This window comes from Coregonus lavaretus (genome assembly GCF_964263955.1).
Source record: "Coregonus lavaretus genome assembly, chromosome: 18".
In the NCBI taxonomy this organism is placed as follows: domain Eukaryota; kingdom Metazoa; phylum Chordata; class Actinopteri; order Salmoniformes; family Salmonidae; genus Coregonus; species Coregonus lavaretus.
The window spans coordinates 25,286,515-25,301,772 of NC_140005.1; the positions used below are offsets into that span (position 1 = coordinate 25,286,515).

The following is a 15,258-nucleotide window of genomic DNA, read 5'->3' on the forward strand; positions in this document are numbered from 1 at the left end:
GAAACGTGGAGGCAATTATTTTTTATAAAGACTTACTCATATGCGTTCTCCTGTTTTATTGGTTTTCTTTCAACTTTCTTTCATTGTCTAACAGCCAAAGGCATTATCCTAATCATATTAGCAACCCATTATAGTTGTTGCATCTTTAAATCCCCCCTCTTTTTAATGGATATTTCCATCTCTACACTACTTTGATACATATTAAGAAGTGAGTATACGCATTGCCCACTGAAAAATAAAAGTGAGTATACGGCGTATACCTACGTATACCCTCCACTACACCACTGCATGGGATGATGCGGCGCACTCTACGCTGATCAGCCTATTCTTTGCCATGTTATAGCCGTATTCGGACGGGTATTACTAGAGACCTTGGTTATGTAATTATTATCTAAGCATGTGCCTTATTCCAGAGGATGATTCACACAGGACTCGTTTTTCTAAACTGCCCTCTGTAATTCTTGTCACGGATTCAGCCGAGGCTGCCCCTCCTCCTTGCTCGGGCAGGCTTCGGCATTCGTCGTCACCGGAGTACTAGCTGCTACCGATCCATGTATCTATGTTTCGACTTGTTTTGTCTTAATTGGTCTGTTTCCCATCATGTAGTTATGTCTTCCCTATTTAACTCTCTGTCTCACACTGTGTGTTGTGCGTGTTTGTTCATGTTTTGGTTGTCGTTAGTGTGCAGGTTTGTTCCCTCCCTGCGTGGAGGTTGTTGTTCATTCTTTTACCTACGAGTAAAGTACGCCTTTTGATTAGCTCTGTGTCCTGCGCCTGACTTCGCCTACCGAATTACACTGACGCCTTGACAGAAACACGCACCATAACATGGAGTCAGCAGGTACAGCTATGCCAGCCGGATCGATGGAGGAACGCGTCCAACAACAAGCGACCATGATCCAGGCTCTCGGCACCGCTATGGAACGAGTAGTTAATACTATGGAGCGATGGGAGAGAGGAGGTATCCCTATACCTCCTCCAATTACACCACCACCTACATCGATGTCCATCTCTTCACCATCTGGGTCCAGTGGGATTCGGCTCTCGCTCCCGAGGGCTTATGACGGTACAGGGTGTCAGGGTTTTCTGCTCCAGGTAGAGCTCTACCTGGCAACCATCCACCTGGCTCCCTCGGGATACGAGAGCGTGTCCGCCCTCATCTCCTGTCTGTCCGGTAAAGCGCTGGAGTGGGCCAACGCCGAGTGGGGGGGAATAGACTGTAAGCTATGTAGAGTTTGCCCGCCGCTTTAGGGCGGTATTCGATCATCCACCAGAGGGGAGAGCGGCGGGTGAGCGTCTATTCCACCTCAGACAGGGGAAGAGGAGCGCGCAGGAATTTGCACTGGACTTTCGGACTCTAGCTGCCAGCGCAGGATGGAATGAGAGGGCCCTCATCGACCACTACCGTTGCAGCTTAAGGGAGGACGTTCGTCGGGAATTGGCCTGCAGGGACACCAACCTAAACCTGGACTAACTGGTGGATATGTCAATCCGACTGGATAACCTGTTGGCCACCCGCGGACGTCCGGATCAGGGGCCGTCCATTCCATCCCCCAGCACCTCCGACCCTACCCCTATGGAGCTTGGAGGTGCTGCTATGAGGGAGACCGGTAGAGGGGCCGTCCCCTGCACCAACTGTGGCCGCAGAGGACACACTGCTGGTCGGTGCTGGGGAGGGCCTTCAAGGAGTCGAGGCAGTAGGCAGCGCACTGGTGAACCGTTTCAGGTGAGTAGGCACCCAACTCACCCAGAGCTCGCTGTTGCGCATATGTGTATAAATGTTGTATTTCCCAAGTTTTCTTCTCATTCCCAGCATAAGGCGCTAGTAGATTCAGGCGCAGCTGGGAACTTTATTGATCGTCAGTTTACCCGTAGGTTAGGGATTCCTATTGTGCCAGTTGATGTGCCCATCCCTATACATGCCCTAGATAGTCGCCCTTTAGGGTCAGGTCTGATTAGGGAGGTCACAGCGCCACTGGATGAAGACGCAGGAGGGGCATGAGGAAATAATTAGTCTATATCTGATTGATTCTCCTGCGTTTCCAGTGGTGTTGGGGCTTCCCTGGTTAACTTCTCTGACCCCACTATTTCATGGCAACAGAGGGCTCTCAAGGGATGGTCAAGTCAGTGCTTGGGGAGGTGTGTAGGTGTTTCCGTAGGGGCAACTACGGTGGAAAGTCCAAACCAGGTTCCCACCATGCACATTCCGCCTGAATATGCCGATTTGGCTGTCGCCTTCTGTAAAAAGAAGGCGACTCAATTACCACCCCATCGACAGGGGGATTGTGCGATAAACCTCCAGGTAGGCGCTGCGCTTCCCCGGAGTCACGTGTATTCTCTGTCACAGGAAGAGACGGCGGCTATGGAAACATATGTCACCGAATCTCTGAGACAAGGATACATTCGGCTGTCCACTTCCCCTGTGTCATCGAGTTTCTTTTTTGTGAAGAAGAAGGATGGTGGCTTACGCCCGTGCATTGACTACCGTGGTCTAAATCAGATCACTGTAAAATACAGCTATCCATTACCTCTGATTGCAAGCATGACGGAGTCATTGCACAGGGCGCGCTTCTTCACGAAATTGGATCTCAGGAGCGCGTACAACCTGGTGCGTATCCGGGAGGGAGATGAGTGGAAGACGGCATTTAGTACCACCTCGGGGCACTATGAGTACCTCGTCATGCCATACGGTTTGATGAATGCTCCTTCAGTCTTCCACTCTTTTGTTGATGAGATTTTCAGGGACCTGCATGGACAGGGTGTAGTGGTGTATATTGATGACATTCTCATATACTCCGCTACACTGGCCGAGCATGTGTCCCTGGTGCGTCAGGTGCTTGGTCGACTGTTGGAGCATGACCTGTATGTGAAGGCGGAAAAATGTATGTTCTTCCAAGAATCCATCTCCTTCCTAGGACACCGCCTGTCCGCGTCAGGTGTGGAGATGGAGATCAACCGCATTTCGGCCGTGCGTAATTGGCCGACTCCAACCACGGTGAAGGAGGTGCGGTGATTCTTGGTTTTTGCCAATTACTACCAGAGGTTTATCCGGGGCTTTGGTCAGGTAGCGGCTCCCATTACCTCCTTGCTAAAGGGAGGACCGGTGCGTCTACAGTGGTCAGCTGAGGCGGACAGGGCTTTGGGGCATCTGAAGGACCTGTTTACTTCGGCTTCGGTGCTGGCTCATCCGGATCCTTCCTTGGCATTCCAGGTTGAGGTGGACGCGTCCGAGGCTGGGATTGGAGCTGTACTGTCTCAGCGCTCGGGTACGCCACCAAAACTCCGCCCCTGTGCTTTCTTTTCTAAGAAGCTCAGTCCGGCGGAGCGCAACTATGTTGTGGGGGACCGGGAGCTGTTAGCTGTGGTTAAAGCTCTGAAAGTGTGGAGGCATTGGCTTGAGGGGGCTAAACACCCTTTTCTCATTTTGACTGACCATCGTAATCTGGAGTACATCTGGGCGGCGAGGAGGCTGAACCCTCGTCAGGCAAGGTGGGCCATGTTCTTCACTCGTTTTGTGTTTACTCTCACTTACAGACCAGGTTCCCAGAACGCTAAGGCAGACGCCCTGTCCCGACTGTATGACACAGAGGAGAGGTCCATTGAGCCCACTCCCATACTTCCGGCGTCGTGTCTGGTGGCACCGGTAGTGTGGGAGGTTGACGCGGACATCGAGCGGGCGTTACGTACCGAGCCCACTCCCCCCCAGTGTCCAGAGGGTCGGATGTACGTGCCGCTCGAGGTTCGCGATCGATTGATCTATTGGGCTCACACGTCACCCTCCTCTGGTCATCCTGGCATCGGTCGGACAGTGCACTGTCTTAGTGGGAAGTACTGGTGGCCCACTTTAGCCAAGGACGTGAGAGTTTATGTTTCCTCCTGCTCGGTGTGCGCCCAGTATAAGGCACCTAGACACCTGCCCAGAGGGAAATTACAACCCCTACCCGTTCCACAACGGCCGTGGTCCCACCTATTGGTGGATTTTGTGACGGACCTTCCCCCCTCACAAGGGAACACCACGATCCTGGTCGTTGTGGATCGGTTTTCAAAGTCCTGCCGTCTCATTCCTATGCCAGGTCTCCCTACAGCCCTACAAACTGCTGAGGCCCTGTTTACACACGTCTTCCGGCACTACGGGGTACCTGAGGATATTGTGTCGGATCGGGGTCCCCAGTTCACCTCAAGGGTCTGGAGGGCGTTCATGGAACGTCTGGGGGTCTCGATTAGCCTTACCTCAGGTTTTCACCCCGAGAGTAATGGGCAGGTGGAGAGAGTTAACCAGGATGTGGGTAGGTTTCTGAGGTCCTATTGCCAGGACCAGCAGGGGGAGTGGTCAGGTTATATCCCCTGGGCAGAGATAGCCCAAAACTCACTCCGCCACTCCTCTACTAACCTTACTCCTTTCCAGTGTGTGTTAGGTTATCAGCCGGTCCTGGCACCTTGGCATCAGAGCCAGATCGAGGCTCCTGCGATGGATGAGTGGTTTCGGCGCTCGGAAGAGACCTGGAACGCTGCTCATGTACACCTGCAGCGGGCAATCAGGCGACAAAAGACGACCGCAGTGAGGCCCCGGTGTATGCACTGGGGGACCAGGTCTGGCTCTCGACCCAAAACCTGCTCCTTCACCTGCCCTGCCGGAAGCTGGGTCGGCGGTTTGTGGGAACAAGGTTTGAACAAGGTTTGTTATAGGTTACAGCTTCCTATTAATTACCGTATTAACCCCTCGTTCCATGTGTCTCTCCTCAGGCTGGTAGTAGCTGGTCCACTCCAGGAGTCTGAGGTACGGGAAGTTCCTCCGCCCCCACTGGACATCGAGGGGGCTCCGGCGTACTCGGTCCGTTCCATCTTGGATTCGAGGTGTCGGGTGGGGGGCCTGCAGTATCTCGTGGAGTGGGAGGGGTACAGTCCGGAGGAACGGTGCTGGGTGCCTAGGAGGGACATCCTCGATCCCTCCATGTTGAGGGATTTCCACCAGAGTCATCCGACCCGCCCTGCTCCGCGTCCTCCTGGCCGTCCCCGAGGCCGGGGTCGGCGCACGGCTGGGGCCGTGCATCAAGGTGGGGGTACTGTCATGGATTCAGCCGAGGCTGCCCCTCCTCCTTGCTCGGGCAGGCTTCGGCGTTCGTCGTCACCGGAGTACTGGCTGCTACCAATCCATGTTTCTATGTTTGACTTGTTTTGTCTTAATTGGTCACACCTGTTTCCATCATGTAGTTATGTCTTCCCTATTTAACCCTCTGTCTCACACTGTGTGTTGTGCGTGTTTGTTCATGTTTTGGTTGTCGACTATTTTGACAATAGTCGACAAGGCATGGAGATATTTCAGTCATGTCTTAACGATAATAGCTACACTAATAACTCGTGCTTGGTTGTCAAATTAATACAGTGCCTTGCTAAAGTATTCATCCCCCTTGGCGTTTTTCATATTTTGTTGCATTACAACCTGTAATTTAAATGGATTTTTATTTGGATTTCATGTAATGGACATACACAAAATAGTCAAAATTGGTGAAGTGAAATGAAAAAAATTACTTGTTTCAAAAAATTATAAAAAATAAATAACGGAAAAGTGGTGCGTGCATATGTATTCACCCCCTTTGCTATGAAGCCCCTAAATAAGATCTGGTGCAACCAATTACCTTCAGAAGTCACATAATTAGTTAAATAAAGTCCACCTATGTGCAATCTAAGTGTCACATGATCTCAGTGTATATACACCTGTTCTGAAAGGCCCCAGAGTCTGCAACACCACTAAGCAAGGGGCGCCACCAAGCAAGCGGCACCATGAAGACCAAGGAGCTCTCCAAACAGGTCAGGGACAAAGTTGTGGAGAAGTACAGATCAGGGTTGGGTTATAAAAAAATATCAGAAGCTTTGAACATCCCACGGAGCACCATTAAATCCATTATTAAAAAATGGAAAGAATATGGCACCACAACAAACCTGCCAAGAGAGGGCCGTCCACCAAAACTCACGGACCAGGCAGGCAAGGAGGGCATTAATCAGAGAGGCAACAAAGAGACCAAAGATAACCCTGAAGGAGCTGCAAAGCTCCACAGCGGAGATTGGAGTATCTGTCCATAGGACCACTTTAAGCAATACACTCCACAGAGCTGGGCTTTATGGAAGAGTGGCCAGAAAAAAGCCAATGCTTAAAGAAAAAAATAAGCAAACACGTTTGGTGTTCGCCAAAAGGCATGTGGGATACTCCCCAAACATATGGAAGAAGGTACTCTGGTCAGATGAGACTAAAATTGAGCTTTTTGGCCATCAAGGAAAACGCTATGTCTGGCGCAAACCCAACACCTCTCATCACCCCGAGAACACCATCCCCACAGTGAAGCATGGTGGTGGCAGCATCATGCTGTGGGGATGTTTTTCATCGTCAGGGACTGGGAAACTGGTCAGAATTGAAGGAATGATGGATGGCGCTAAATACAGGGAAATTCTTGAGGGACACCTGTTTCAGTCTTCCAGAGATTTGAGACTGGGACGGAGGTTCACCGTCCAGCAGGACAATGACCCTAAGCATACTGCTAAAGCAACACTTGAGTGGTTTAAGGGGAAACATTTAAATGTCTTGGAATGGCCTAGTCAAAGCCCAGACCTCAATCCAATTGAGAATCTGTGGTATGACTTAAAGATTGCTGTACACCAGCGGAACCCATCCAACTTGAAGGAGCTGGAGCAGTTTTGCCTTGAAGAATGGGCAAAAATCCCAGTGGCTAGATGTGCCAAGCTTATAGAGACATACCCCAAGAGACTTGCAGCTGTAATTGCTGCAAATGGTGGCTCTACAAAGTATTGACTTTTGGGGGGTGAATAGTTATGCACACTCAAGTTTTCTGTTTTTTTGTCTTATTTCTTGTTTGTTTCACAATAAAAAATATTTTGCATCTTCAAAGTGGTAGGCATGTTGTGTAAATCAAATGATACAAACCCCCCAAAAATCCATTTTAATTCCAGGTTGTAAGGCAACAAAATAGGAAAAATGCCAAGGGGGGTGAATACTTTCGCAAGCCACTGTATGTTGTTTTCTTAGGTCTCTCTTTATCTAGTGTTGTGGTGTTTCTCTTGTCGATGTGTGTTTTGTCCTATATTTTGTATTTTTAATCCCCGTCCACACAGGAGGCCTTTTGCCTTTTGGTAGGCCGTCATTGTAAATAAGAATTTGTCTCTGTCACCTCTGTCTCTGTCACCTCTCCCAACACCATCTGCCTGCACTCCAAGCCGGAGCCGCGGACATTCACCTATGACCATTTTGCTGACATGGACGTCACTCAGGTCAGTGTTGGTGGACAGACTGTTACAGTTGCTGTAACCTGGAGTAATTCACACATCAGTGGATAGAGGTTCAAGTCAAACCAAGCTGAATTTTAATTGATTGTTCATTTATTCCGTCTCCTCTCTGTGTGCAACAGGATTCTGTATTCTCCAGTGTGGCCAAGAACATTGTCGAGTCATGTATGAATGGATACAATGGCACCATTTGTGCCTAGTGAGTGATGTTCTTATTGTTTTATAGTTTATTCATCAATCAATCAAATGTATTTATAAAGCCCTTTTTACAGTGCTATACAGAAACCCAGCCTAAAACCCCAAACAGCAAGCAATGTAGATATAGAAGCACGGTGGCTAGGAAAAACTCCCTAGAAAGGCAGAAACCTAGGAAGAATCCTAGAAAGGAACCAGGCTCTGAGGGGTTGCCAGTCCCCTTCTGGCTGTTCCGGGTGGAGATTATAACAGTACATGGCCATTAAGGCCAGATTTTTCTCCAAGATGTTCAAACGTTCATAGATGACCAGCAGGGTCAAATAATAATCAAAGTGGTTGTACAGGTTGCAACAGGTCAATACATCAGGAGTACATGTCACTTGGCTTTTCATAGCCGGGCATTTAGAGTTTGAAATAGCAGGTGCGGTAGGGAGAGAGAGTTGAAAACAGCAGGTCTGGGACAAGGTAGCACGTCCAGTGAACAGGTCAGGGTTCCATAGCCGCAGGCAGAAGAGTTGAAACTGGAGCAGCAGCACGACCAGGTGGACTGGGGACAGCAAGGTAGTCCTGAGGCATGGTCCTAGGGCTCAGGTCCTCCGGGAGGGGAGGGAGAGAGGGAGAGAGAGAATTAGAAGGAGCATACTTAAATTCACACAGGACACCAGATAAGACAGGAGAATAACACCAGATATAACAGACTGACCCTAGCCCCCCGGCACATAGACTATTGCAGCAAAGATACTGGAGGCTGAGACAGGGGGGTCGGGAGACACTGTAAATTGTTTTATGTTTTAATAAGTGCTGTAGTATCTCAGATTTTTCAGTGCTGTAAATATATGTTTTACTGCCCTATCACAGTGAGCAAACAGGTTCTGGAAAAACATTCACAATGCTTGGTTAGTACGTTATAGACCTTTTTATTTTAATTTTTTTAATACGCCTTAATTTCTTTGCAGTGACTGAGTACTAAAGGTTGTGTGTGTTCTTTCCTTAGGTCCGTCTGATTTCGACAACTTCTCTGATGACCATGTTTTGAGTACCTGTTATTCCTCATCAGCAGGGAGGTAGAAAGGGTGAGCAGAAAGTAACTGACATTGAAATATAAGAAGTGCCAGTGATTTTGTTGTTTTATCGGTTTTCTCAGATTGATGATTTAATGTACCTTGTTTTTCCTGACAGTCTGGGAATGCCAAGAGCTTCCTGTGCAAATGCTCCTTCATTGAGATCTACAATGAGCAGATTTATGACCTGCTGGACAGCGCTTCAGCCAACCTGTTCCTCAGAGAGAACATCAAGAAGCGGGTGTTTGTGGAAGGGGCTGTAGAAAAGTTTGTCACTTCAGCTGCTGAAGCTTACCAGGTACTAAATAATTTCATGTGATTGATTCAATGACTTGCTTTTGTCATAGCGTAAATTATACTCTCTTCATTTCTTCTGTAGGATTGATATGACTGACGTTGAACTGTTGCTGTTTCCCTCTCAGGTGCTGTCGATGGGCTGGTGTAATCAGGGTGTGGCCTCTACCTCCATGAACAGGGAGTCATCGCGGTCCCATGCAGTCTTCACAATGACCCTGCAGTCCAAGGAGACTGCTAAGGAGGTGGTGAACATCCGCACATCCCAGCTAAACTAGGTGGACCTGGCTGGGTCGGAGAGGCAGAGAGACACACACACAGAGGGTTCCAGACTCAAGGTGACGCTCCAGGAGTACTGTCCACTGACTGAACATTCACAGCACACAACCAAGCCTTTAGAGGGCTAAATTCCACCGTGTATGTGTTATTGTGTACATTCATCTGTTATATTGTTATCACTCCTCTGAAATCGACCCCCTCTTTTCTCCTCTTCCAGGAGGCCAGCAGCATCAACCGCTTCCTCATGTGCCTGCGTCAGGTGATCATGGCACTGGTGGATGTGTCCAATGGGAAGAGCCGGCATATCTGCTACAGGGACTCCAAATTTGATTCTAAAAAAGCTCTTGCTTTCTTGGCGTTCCTGTTGTGTGCTAACAAAACAACTATTTTCCTGCAGGACTCTCTTGGAGGTAATGCTGAGACCTACATTATAGCCAATGTGCACCCAGACTCTAAGTGCTTTGGGGAAACTCAATCCACCAATTTGCCCAGAGAGCCAAGTTGATCAAAAACAAGGTTAGTGTGCAAAGTTGGGTTTATCTCAATAGTTATTAAATACACTACTAAAACTTTTCTCCATATACAGGAGGGGAAAGGGGATACTTAGTCAGTTGCACAACTGAATGCATTCAACCGAAATGTGTCTTCCACATTTAACCCAACCCCTCTGAATCATAGAGGTGCGCGGGGCTGCCTTAATCGACATCATTGGCGCCCGGTGAGGAGTTGTTGTTCGGGGTTACTGCGTTGCTCAAGGGCAGAAGACAGATTTTTCCACCTTGCCATCTTGGGGATTCGAACCAGCGACCATTCGGTTACTGGCCCAACGCTTTTAACTGCTAGGCTACCTGCCACCATGATACTGTGATACTGATTGTAATAGATATTGTATATGTGGTAGTTTAGTGAGCATCTCCTCATGTGATTCCTTGTGCTTTATCAGGCCATGATCAACGAAGACACACATGGGAACATGAAGCAGCTACAGCCTGAGGTGAAGAAGCTGAAGGAGCAGCTAGCTCAGGCTCTCTCTACCCAGACACACAATGGGGGAGATGTGGTCCCAGGAGGGCCCCAGATCCCATGGGTAAGGTTACGATTCAGGTTCCCCTAAAACAAATATCTGACCTAGGCTTTGCCACATTGGCTCACTCTGGTTGATATGTACATTATTGTACACTCAGTAAATGTTCCCCTGTAACATTCATTCTGAAATGTGTTATTGTCTCTCCACATTCTTCTCCCCAGAACCCAATGAAGATGGTTTTGATGCGTCATACAAGACTCAGTTTGTAGAAGCTGTGTGTCTGTGGAAAAGTGTGAAGACGACAAGCGGGTATGGCTTTCTGTACCTTTAAACAGATTACATATAAGTCCATGTTATGTCTGACTATTGTTTTAAGAGATGGTAGTTAATAATATACATACATCCTCCCCTCTTTAGATGCTTCTCCAGAAGGTGGCTCAGCTTGAGGAGGCCTGGGCTCAGAAGGAGAAGTTCATCCACTCCAACTGCATGATTCTCAAGTTCTGAAAGGAGCACATCTCTCACCTGGAGAACAGCCAGAAAGGTGGCCAGGGCTTACGGTCTAACCCACAGAGCCAAGCCCTCGTCGACCAGCTCAAGGAGGATATCAAGATCCTCCGTGAACAGGGACAATATGTAACCCTGTTAAAGTACTGTTGACCCTACTTTCACAAAACAGAATCAGAAAATGAACAACCACAGGTACAACTACTTAATTTCATTGAATGTAAAATTTGCGGCTACTTCTCATTCCCTCTCTCCTATAGATTAAGTATCACCTGAAGATGACCTGGTATGCAGCAGAGAACTACAGCCTCCGGGAGGAGAACCGGCAGCTCCACTCCCTTGAGTCCGTGAGGAGAGCTGAGGTGGCTGCAGGCCAAGCTGCTGCAAAGCTAGAGGAGGACTTCCAGAGGGTTCTGGAGGCTGAGCGGTCGGATGGAGGTAAGCACAGAAGATTAACAAGAGATGACGGGACTGCACGTAATTGTAAAAGTACGTCATTGTAGCGCCGAGTGGACTCCAATTTTTGTCTTTGTGAACACCTGTAACTGCTATTTCCTGCAATCAAGAGCCAAAAATTGCCTTAAATGAGAACAAATAGGAATAAATAAATAAAATACATAGTGGCGCAACCAGTCTACAAGGTGGCACAGCGACCCTCTTATATTCTTTGGAAAACCTGTTGTAGTAATATTGTCACGTTCGTTGAAGGACGGGTCAGACCAAGGCGCAGCGTGATATATGTACATGTCAGAGCATGTGAGCGGAGTGGAGCGGGAGCGAGCGGGGAGCGCGAGCGGCCGGATTTTGGACAGAGCGCAGAGCGGCATTTTTAAAAGGACGGAGCGTCGCCCTATGTCCCGCTCCAATTTCGCTCTGCTCACACCACGAGTCTGAAGCATGCTCAAGCCTGACCCAGAATCCATCTGTGTCTTGCACAGTCATCAACAGTAGACTATTTTCAGTCAAAACTCGGCTCAATAATGGAGTTCACCAAGTACTTCAAAATGGAAAATGAGAAGTCATACAGGCAGGGGCGGTGTGTTCAATAGGGCGATATGGGCGACGCACTGCCAAACGGGAAAAGGAAGGGATTTTTTTTCTAATCAATTATATCACGGCAACAGTAGTTATCAGTGTTGTAATCTAGACGTCTGATCTGCCACAGTGCCACTAAATGTCCAATCAGGCTAAAGTCGTGCTTCAAATGGCCCCCCCCCCTTTTGGGGCGATTTCAGTCAGGTTGAAAATCGCCCAGAAGTCTGTCATAGACTCCCATGTAAAATCTATTTTTTTCAAAAATCAGAGCTTTCAATACAATCTCTATGGGTTTCTGAGGGCTTGCACTTACGCGCTTTCGTCATACGTAACATAACCATGAACGTAACTAAGAAAAGAGCGGGTAGCCTCGTCAATCAATTCACTACTACTATCAAAATGGCTAGGCTTCAGTGCAACTCGATTGTGTCTTTGAAAGAAGTTCCTTTTTGTCGGCGAACAAATGAAGATAAATTGGCAACGAAACAATTAGGACCTCCCAGACCAAATTTAATAATTCAACAGGTTTCTACTAAAGGGGGGAAGTCCTACACCCGAGGATTTTCCAAAAATTGGTACGAACGAAAAACCTGGCTAGCAGGCTGCGATGTAGCTAATGCAGTCTTCTGCTACCCCCTGCTTACTCTTTCACCCTGAAGGCGGCACGGCAGACAGCACCGCTTGGACAGCGACTGGTGTGTAACGGACATGCACCATCTTTCAGGAAAGATTAAGAAACATGAGCTGTCAAAGACCCACATGGATAGCTGTTTGAGATTGTCTGCTTTGGGGAGAGTGAACATTCCCACTCAACTGGATGAGGGATACAGGCTAGCTGTCCGCCGCCACAACGATGAGGTTAGTGTTGATAATCACAAGTTTACTGGAGAACTGAAACTGACAAGGCTGACAAGATAGGACCCTTTTGTCCATTGTTATTGGATAGGAACAGAACTTATAACCAGCTCCTGACCTAAATAGATCTTAGCACAACATTTTACTCAACATATCATATTCCATATTCACTATAACAAATATATTTACTACGACATTAGCAAGAACCGCCACATCCTCAGCCGGCTAATCCAGTGTGTGAAGTTTTGCGGAGTGTTTGAGTTAGCTTTGCGAGGCAAAGATGAAACTGAGGGCTCCACCAACCCTGGTAAGCCAACACTTTTGAGATCAGTCAATAAATGCTTCTGGTATTGACTTATATGCTGCCCCTGTCTTCATGTTGTTGCTGGACATATCTTTTTTAAAATGTGTGTAGGTCACCTAAATCATCAGAAAAATTGCCCCCCCTGAGAATTTTTTCAGGAGCCGCCACTGCATACAGGTGTACTATATAAAACTAACTAACAATGATAATGTGGTTCAAGAAAAAGAATGTGGTGACATCGTTTCAGTCAGTAAAGATTCATTTTGGAATCTAAAAAGTCACATCTCTCGAAAACACGAAAGTGTGCTACGTGAAGATGCTGGGAAGAAAGCAAAAGGTTAGCAAGTTGAATAGGGTAACTTGTAACAAAAGTGTAAAGTAAATATAGCCTAATATTCAAACAAATTCGTTTTGTCATTCAAAGTAGGCCTAATATATGGTTTGTTTAATTTAATTTGTGTCATCCATGAATTTGAATTTTATAGAGCAAGAGGAGCAGCAGCAGCAACAAGAGAAAAGGGCACACAAAGGCCCAACCATAACAAGGGAGAGAAAAAGAGAGCTAGATGTAGCATTTTTAAAAATGATTTACATGGACTATGAACCGCTGAGTAAAGGAGAACGCGAAGGGATGCAACACTTCGCCAGCGCAGCTCAACCGGGCTACACCCCCCCCCCCCCCCCCATGCTACCACACCGTACGGGACACACTCATGCCACATGCCCTGGAAGAGATGGAAGCCAAACTGCAAGACCTACTGCAAAATGGTGATGGGCTCGTTCTGTCAGCGGACATTTGTACCAGTAGAAGAGGGCACAGCTTCCTTGGCATCGTGGCCAGTTTCATTGATGGGACGTTCCGGGGGCACACGGTTTTGTTGGGTTGTGAGCACATACAGGGGCACCATACCGCAGATCGTATTTACCAAAAGTATGAAAGTGTACTGAAATATTGGAACGTGCAACGACGTGTGATTCGGGTCGTAACTGACAGTGCCAGCAACATGATCAAGGCATTTAACCTCCTCCCTGGCACTGAAGAGGAGGCGGAGGGTGAAGTGACCGCGGATGCCAGCAGCAGCGCAGAACATTAAGAGGAGGATGAGGGACCACCTGCGCCCTCGCAAGTCCATGTGGAAGTGATAACCTCTAATGTAGAAACTATGATAAATCAGTACTTTACTGTGTCAAATTTACATCTGAGATGCCCCATTCACATGCTTCAGCTGGCGATCAAAGACGCCATTAACGAGCACGACAACATTAATAGGCTGTTAGTGAAAGTCGGGCACCTGGTGAAAAGTGTACGCAAGAGCACCCTGAACACAGAGGAAACCGACCAATTAGGTGTCCGCCCCACAAATGCCTGCGCCACTCGATGGAGCAGCCAGCTGTGGATGATTCAGTCGTTCATCCGGTTGTTCCAAAAAGACCCGTTATGGCAAAACAAACTCAAGTCTAATGTTGCTAACATCACCCTGAATCAAGTACGGCAGCTGACGCACCTTGTCAGTGTGCTGACACCACTGGCAGACCTCACAGACAAAATGCAGAATGAGCTGGGGAACCTGGGGATGATCCTCCCTGCTGTCACATAAATCAAATCCCTGCTCACCGATGACACTCACGCTGCACTTTCAATGGGCATCGCTGCTTTTGCAGAAACATTGGCAAACAACGTGTCAATTCGCTATGGAATATACTATACTGATAAACATCTCATTTTAGCATCAGTGTTAGATCCCCGTTTCAAGACAGAATGGATAATCCGAGATGAGTCTGTATGCAACAAACTCGGGGAGATCCGCGACCTCCTCATAAAAGAAGTTGAGGAAATTAACGCTCCCAGCGGGACACCCGAGACAGACACCCCACCCGCCGCTGACCTGAATCCTGAGCCTGAACCAAAAAGAGCTCGCCTGTTCGGGTCATACTTCAGTGAGCAGCTACGCATAATTGGAGACGCCAAAGGTGAAGTCGAAAATTACCTCTCATCCCCGAGACAGAAACCGGACGCAGATGTTATTCGATTTTGGAAAGAAAACTCCACGTCTTTTCCCCGCCTGGCTAAAGTAGCTCGCATTGTGTTCAGCATCCCAAGCGGGTCTGCGAGCGCAGAGTGGGTTTTCTCCGCTGCTGGCCTGCTGTCAAGAAACCACCGCATGAGTCTGAAGCCTCAGACATTGGCCAAACTTGTGTTCTTGAAGGTGAACTCAAAAGAACTGTAGATAAGGAAAGCAATTCATTTTTTAAATTTTATTTTAAAGTTTGACAATGGATATAAGCCAATTTAAATTTTTAATCCACGTGCAAGCTGCGCAAAAGTTCAGTTATCAGAATTTTGGCCTAATATTTAATTTACTTTTAAAACTTTGATGTATAGCCTGTATATTTTTAGTTATATA

The 15,258-nt window shown here is 47.8% G+C and overlaps 1 pseudogene across 1 annotated transcript in view; it reads left to right on the top strand.

Annotated features, from left to right (window-relative positions):
* The first annotated feature begins 894 nt into the window (after nt 1–894).
* Nucleotides 895–15,258, top strand: part of LOC311145604 (kinesin-like protein KIF15-B) — a 32,983-nt pseudogene continuing 18,619 nt past the window's right edge. Inside the window, exons 1-12 of the transcript in view lie at nt 895–961; nt 7,166–7,281; nt 7,419–7,495; nt 8,350–8,387; nt 8,486–8,564; nt 8,671–8,850; nt 8,975–9,184; nt 9,343–9,641; nt 10,069–10,212; nt 10,374–10,461; nt 10,570–10,779; nt 10,920–11,097. The product of the transcript in view is annotated as a kinesin-like protein KIF15-B (transcript). The remainder of the gene's footprint in view (nt 962–7,165; nt 7,282–7,418; nt 7,496–8,349; nt 8,388–8,485; nt 8,565–8,670; nt 8,851–8,974; nt 9,185–9,342; nt 9,642–10,068; nt 10,213–10,373; nt 10,462–10,569; nt 10,780–10,919; nt 11,098–15,258) is intronic.